Genomic DNA, 5,435 nt, shown 5'->3' on the forward strand with positions numbered 1-5,435 from the left:
TGCCAGGGCTGGGGGGTCCTGTGGTAAGTGGATGCTTAGCTTGCTTGAAGCCCCAGGTTTGATCCCCAGCAAAAGAGAGGGAAAGGGAGAGAAAAGGAAGCAAGGACGGGAAGAGAAGAGATGGGGAGAGAATTTCAAACACAAGTCTATACTTGTGAAATCGTTTGAACGGCGAAGCAGATTGTGAGGAGCCCTGGCAGACGGTCGTCTACGGGAGGCAGGAAACGACAGCTCACAAAGCAGACCATCCTGGCCAAGGTTAAGAAAGCTGCTAAATAAAGCTGCCTGTACTTGGGAGGCAGAGGCAGGAGGAGTGCAAGTTCCAGGCCAGCATGGCGTACATTCTGAGGTCCTACCTGAGAAAGCCCAGAGCTTTGGGCTGTAACTCAGCGGTAGAGTGATCACATAGCATACACATTGCCTTGGGTTCCATCCTGAGGCCTCCAAAAATATATAAATGGAGCCTGGTCTTCCAAATTGTACATTCTGTCCACTGCAGTCTCCCACTCCCTCACAATCCTTTGACAACGTGTAACAACTAGGCAACAATTGTAAGCAACAAGGAAAGAAAAACAGAATAGCAAATCCGTGCCGGAAGGTTCAGGGGCTATGGTGTATGAAGTACTTACAGTGAGCTTGTGTCTCTGGCATGTTGGAATGTTCAGTAGCAGAGGAAGAGGAAGTACTCCCACCACCCAGCATGCTTGGAGCTGGAATGAGCTCTGTGTCCATGAGGAAGGAAGGGCAGTGTGCATTACCCCAGAACCAGGTCTTTAGTAAAAATATCCTGCTCCACTGGCAGTTCCAATACAACCCTGGAAATACAAGCCGTGATAATTATCATCTCCTCCTCCTCCTCCTCCTCCTCCTTCATTTTGTTGTTGTTTTTCGAGACAGAGTTTCTACATGTAGACCTGGAACTCGCTCTGTAGACCAGACTGGCCTTGAACTCAGAGATTTGCCTGCCTCTGCCTCCCGAGTGCTGGGATTAAAGGCATGTGCCACTCTGTCTTAGGGGGAAAATAAGTATTTAAATTTTGGTGTGTGTGTGTGTGTGTGTGTGTGTGTGTGTGTGTGTGTGTCAGAAGACGACTTGCAGGAATCTGTTCTCTCCTTCCGACATCTGGCAGGCTTGATGGCAAACCCTTTTACCCATTCAGCCATCTTGCCAGCCCACTCCCACATGATTTTGCTAGTGTGTCTCACTGGTGCTAGGGTTCCATCCTTACGGTCCCCCCAGGGAATTCCCAAGCTTCCTATAACTCAGAAACTCCCAGAATGCTTTAGGAAGGCTCAGATGTAGGATAAGAGACTCAAAAAGGAAGTGCAGGGGTGGTTTAGAACAAACTTCATTCCTGAACTGTATCCACTGTCACAGGGACCCAGCAAATAAAAAGATGATGTGCTTCAAGTCCTTGCCTCTGAGGCTGGAGAGATGACTCAGTAGTCAAGAGTACTGCCTGCTCCTCCCGAGGACCCAGGTTCGATTCCCAGCACCCACATAGTAGCTAATAACCATATGTAACTCCAGTACCAGGGGATCTGAAGTCCTTTCTTCTGGCCTCCAGGGCGCCAAGCGTGCACATGGGACACAGCGTTACATGCAGGCAAAACACTCATACACATAATAATAATAATAATAATAATAATAATAATAATAATAATAATTATAATAAAAACTTGTTTAAAGTCCTAATTTTAGACTAGCCCAGTCTGCTGGAAGTCAGCTAAGGGATGCACAGGTGACAGGGTCCCAGTACTGGGGACACCCCTGGGCTCTGAGTTTATCCCTAGACTACCATCTCACAGCAAGATTTTAATACACACACACACACACACACACACACACACACACACACACGCACACGCGCACACACACGCGCATGCACGCACCATTCACTTTCTAATTCCTGTTTTATAAGCTTTTTATCCTAGTGGCAGGCAGAAAGGAAATTAAAATACAACTTGACAAAATCACATGTCTATGTCTGCATCACTTTTTTCACAGCTGAGAAGGGGTTCCTCAAACTCACCAGTCTGCATGTACTTTGCAATAGTCAAGAGTTATACACAGCAATTGCAGGTAAAACCAAGATAGGACTGTGTAGGGGAAATCAGTTGCCAAAGCCACCGAGCAACCTAGAGCCACCACCTCACTTACTACAGAATCCTAGAGTCCCACTGGCCTGGGAGAAAGCCTTCCCAAGCGTGCTCCAGCGGGTCTCTGGCAGGCTCTACAAACAAAGCAGGTATGCCCACAGGGCTTTTAGGTTTCCTGGGTTGATGTCTTCATTTTAATTTTAGTGATGCTGAGATAGAAACATGGGTTTTGTACATACCAGGCAAGGATTCTGACTTGGAGCTACATACATCCTCAGCCTCAGATGTTTATCTTCATGTGCAGTTGCGGTATCGGAAAACTGTCCTATAGATGTGTATACACAGAGATTCACAGGCACACATGTGCCTGGGTTCTTTGAGTCCCTGTGTCAGTCCAGACGAAATGCTGTGTTCATCTAGAAGCCACAGGCATACCTACACTAGTGAGGAGGGGGAGAAGCAATCAAGGGTTTCCCATTCTACCTGCTTGGGACAGCGTCTTTTTAAACAGAAACACCAAGGGTGGGAGAGATGGCACAGTGAGTAGAGACCCCGAGGACCTGAGTGTGATCCCTCCGAATACTCATGGTGGAAGGAGAGAACCAACTCCCGCAAGCTCTTTTCTGACTTCCACAGGCATGCCCATGCATAGATACAAGATAATAAATGTAATACAAATATTAAACACATCGCCTGTTGGATAAGATCAAGTGTGAAATCTAGCACATTAGAAAAACATAGTGGCACAGACTTGTAATCTCAGCTGAGGCAGGAGGATCAGAGTCAAAGTTAGCCTGGGCCACCATAGACACTGTCTCAAAAACAAACAACAATTCAATAAAACTACAAAAACACATGAAGGGGTTCCACGGTGTCCACTGTGGCCCTGGCTGGGGGGCTGCTCTCTTGCTTTGCACCCTGTGGCCTCAAGGTTCAGCAGGAACTCGCTATGATGTCACCCCCTCAACCTAGGGTGCTGGTCGCCTTTTTGAGCCACAGCATCAGCTAGCCTGAGACCTGAAGGCTCTGCGTGCAGAGGAAGGGTCGGGGTGGCCTGGGAGCACAAGTGCGGCTGTGTGGACAGCAGTGCCCCTTCCTGCAGGGGGTGTGGCCACACTGCCACCTGGGGTTGCCGCCTATGAGGTTGCAGGTATACACCTTCCAAGAATGATTGACAAACTAACGAGACTTTTTTGGTCATTGTGGGACGTTTGTAACTAAAGTAGGAAGGAACTCCACAGCTCTTTAAGCACATACAAAGCCTTCAAAACTGGACCCAAAATTCAGAATGCTTTTTAAAAAGTGATTATTTATCATCATCATCATCATTATCATCATTGTTATTATTCCCAAATGCCAGTAAACAATTAAATGCAGATTTAACTTAGGTAGCTTTTTTTTTTTTTAACCTGTCCATTTGATGTGACAGTTGGAGGTGTTAAATCTTATTGGCTAGGGCTGGAGACATAGCGCAGTGGCACTTTCTACTCTTCCAGAGGACCTAGGTTCATTCAGTTCCCAACACCCACAAGGCACTCAAAAAATCCTGTTAACTCCAGTTTTAGGGGATCCAACACCCTCTTCTGGTCTCCATGGGCACTGCACTTACATTGATGCACACACCTACATGCAGAAGAAGCAGTCATTCACATATATACATTGCTAATAAACCTTAAACATTTTCCCCTTGGTATGCTGTCCTGACAAAGACAATGCAAAATTATTGGAATAGTTAAGTGATCTGAAGGAATGCTGGAAAAGAAGTTATTGGTATACTACTAGTAGTCCGTGCAGCAGCATCCTGTCTCAGGATACCTTGCAGAACTTGGACAAAGCAGTTGAGCACATGGAAAGGTCTCGCCCAGTTTCTTCTGCACACCTTGAGTTTGGTCATGCAGAGACTCTCCTTCCACTGATTTCTCTCATGAGCTACCTCAATGACAAGGAGCCCCTTACAGCTTATAATTACAAGGATCACGTCCCCCTCAAGTTCCAAAGTGGTCACATTGTACCTTGTACTTCAAATCTAATTTTTTACCGTTGTGAAAAAAATGCTAATGCTCCCAAAGAATTCCAAGTACAGATGTGGCTGGCTCACTCCCCAGAAACTGTTGCTTTGTATGAAGATCTGAAGAAGCTCAATGGAGACATTCTTCAGAGCTGTCAAACTCGTGAAGAACGTGACCTACCAAAGGTGAGCATCACAGCCCGCTAGCTCTGAGGAGCCAGACAACATCCTTGATTCAGCATTGCTTTCCTGTGTCGGGCGACTGTGCTGTAATGAGGCAGGCAACTTCCTGATCTGAAAAGCTTGCATGTCTGGGCATAGTGACACACACCTTTAATCTTAGCACTGGGGAGGCAGAAGAGCAGGTAGGTCTCTGAGTTCAAGGCCAGCCAGGGCTTCAATCAGATAGGTCATATTAAAATATAGGCCGGCTGGGATGAACTTTCCTTTTTATTTTTGCATTTATTTATTTTGCTGGGGGGAAAGGGATGCATGCCATAGTGCTCAAGTAGAGGTCAGAGGACAACTTGTGGGAGTCATTTCTCTTCCCTCCATTATGTGGATTCTTGGAATCGCCGCCAGGCTTTGGCAGTAAGCACCCTTTACTCACCGAGCCATTCCGCTGGCCCCAAACTTCTCCTTTGACACATTAATTTTGAAGATAATGGTTTTTTTTTAAGTCACAAGGAATTTGTTATAGTAAATGTTTTCATGGCATTTGACAGAACTCAGAATGATTTCTTTGAAACAGGTTCAAATCTTAAAAATAAAATCAAGTAAAACACGGTCAGCCAGAAAAAGTCTCTATTTAAAAAAGAAAAAAATTCAAACCACCAAAACATACACTTTATACAATAACAAAATATAAAAATGAAGTCAACTGGGTTTGGAGAGATGGCCTAGCAGTTAACAGTGCTTACTGCTGTTCTAAAAGAACACACAGGGTTAAGCAGTTAAGAGCACTGGTTGCTCTTCCAGAGGACACAGGTTGGAGTCCCAGCACCCACTTGACAGTTCACTACCATCTGCAACTCCAGTTCTGGGGATCCAACACCTCTTCTGGCCTCAGCAGACACCAGGCATGCATGTGGTACATAAACATCTATGCAAGCCAAGCACCCAGACACATAAAGTAAATAAATACAATTTTTTAAAAATAGAAGCCAACCGACAGAAAGGAAGACAATTAGGTAAGAGATGTGACGAGCGAGTCTGTCCATATGCTTTCTCCTTTCACGGCTACAAACTTAGAGCAGGTGTGATGAGAATTAAGATTGTCTTGCAAGACTTACTAGGAGGTGAAAGGAAATAACTAAAAAACTATTTA

The 5,435-nt window shown here is 45.5% G+C and overlaps 1 pseudogene; it reads left to right on the top strand.

Annotated features, from left to right (window-relative positions):
• The first annotated feature begins 332 nt into the window (after positions 1 to 332).
• On the top strand, positions 333 to 4,315 carry LOC131906486 (multiple inositol polyphosphate phosphatase 1-like; annotated as a pseudogene).
• The last annotated feature ends 1,120 nt before the right edge of the window (positions 4,316 to 5,435 follow it).

This window comes from Peromyscus eremicus, chromosome 3 (genome assembly GCF_949786415.1).
Source record: "Peromyscus eremicus chromosome 3, PerEre_H2_v1, whole genome shotgun sequence".
In the NCBI taxonomy this organism is placed as follows: domain Eukaryota; kingdom Metazoa; phylum Chordata; class Mammalia; order Rodentia; family Cricetidae; genus Peromyscus; species Peromyscus eremicus.